Below are 1,653 nucleotides of genomic sequence, written 5' to 3' on the forward strand. Positions count from 1 at the left end.
ATAATTTTTGCTGGCCAACTGGCAATTTCTAGGTTTTTTTTTTAAACCAGGAAAGTACATTTCTAGTGCAATAAAAGACAAATATATGTTATAAGGAAAAATTCTCTTGGGATATGAATCCCATTTGGCCAGTTGATGGCAACTCTGTGATAAAGCTCCATCTAGTCTTCTTGGGTGCCATGTCAGCCTTTCTGCCATGAACATAACCTACCTTCGTACCGGTCCTTCCTAAAGATAGGCTCTAATCTCAGCACACTGGGAGGCTGATGTAGGAGGACTGCAAGTCTGAGCCCAGCCTGGACAACTTGTTGAGACACTGTATCAAAAAAATAACATACTAGGGGCCCAGGAGATGGCTCAGTGGAATAAGCGCTTCCCTGGCAAGTGCAAGGGTCTGGGTTCAATCCCCAGTTCAGCCAAAAAAAAAAAAAAAAACATACTGTAGAAATGATCCCTGAAAGTATAGGCTTTGTCTCAAAAAATAAAAACTGGGCCAAAGATCTAGCTCAGTGTGAAGACCTTGGGCTCCATCCTCAGTACCACCAAAAGGTTAAAAAAAGATAGGCATTATTTTTATTTTAATAGAAGTCTATTTCTTGTCCTGGTATTGGAAGGCCTTGAATGTAGCTTTGCTTTTCTGCTTCAACTACTGTAAGGTAACCTCAGTGTAAGTCACTGGAATTCACTCAACCGATGAGAATGCATCGTGAAGTCTGTCTCGGAACCATCTGCCCTGTGTATGAACAGAATCAACAGATACCAAGGGGCCCGGGGAGATAGCTCAGTAGAATAAGCACTTGCCTGGCAAGTGCAAGGTCCTGAGTTCAATCCCCGGTACTCAAAACAAAACAAAACAAAACAAAACAAAAAACCCCCAGATACCAAAGCTTAGACATTTGGATGAATATTCCTGGATTTACTACAAGGTCTCACTACGTAGATCAGACTCGTAGTGATTCTCCTGTTTTCAGCCTCCCAAGTGCTGGGATTAGAGGTGCTCACCACTATTGCCCAGTCTCAATCACTGTCTCAGCCTGCCTGGGGGGCAGGGCCTGCACGGCACACCGGGGATCGAACCCTGGCCGCTGCACTCTGCCTAAGCTGGAGCTTTAGTCCACTGAGCTATCTGGCTGGCCCTCCTGAAGCTATACGATCAATGATGTTATTTATTATTATTCATAACTTTTTGGGAAACCTGGTTTGGTTGATAATGATTTGTTAAGCACTGGCACTGGTGACTACTCCACGTGCATTACCTCCTTTGAATCCTTATAACCACTCTATGAGACGAGCAATAGTCTGAGTTTACAGAGAAGAAAGGCATGGACAGTTTGTGTTAGGTCAGCTGCCAAGGGGCAAACAGCTTTTAGGCCCTTCCTGCCTAGTTTCAAACCCAGCCAGGAACTCATCCGTGCTATCTTCAGCTCCATGCTAAAGTCTAGCCTGCGTTTTACAGCACCTCCACGTTCTTGCATTAATTCATGAGCGCTGGAGTTTGTCAAAGGCCTTATTCTCCATGCTTGCTCACAAAAATCTTCCGAATTGAAGAACTTCCACCAGACGCGAGAATGTGCCTCACTCGGGCTCTGGGGACCTGAATCTTGGAAGAGGCATTCCAAAAATGAAATGAGCAGCAGCAGCAGCAGCAGCAGC

The 1,653-nt window shown here is 44.9% G+C and overlaps 1 pseudogene; it reads right to left on the reverse strand.

Annotated features, from left to right (window-relative positions):
- Positions 1–375: 375 nt before the first annotated feature.
- LOC111816639 lies at positions 376–470 on the reverse strand (annotated as a pseudogene).
- Between the last annotated feature and the right edge of the window lie 1,183 nt (positions 471–1,653).

The sequence above is a fragment of the Octodon degus genome, unplaced genomic scaffold, assembly GCF_000260255.1.
Source record: "Octodon degus isolate 3935 unplaced genomic scaffold, OctDeg1.0 scaffold00036, whole genome shotgun sequence".
Classification (NCBI taxonomy): Eukaryota; Metazoa; Chordata; class Mammalia; order Rodentia; family Octodontidae; genus Octodon; species Octodon degus.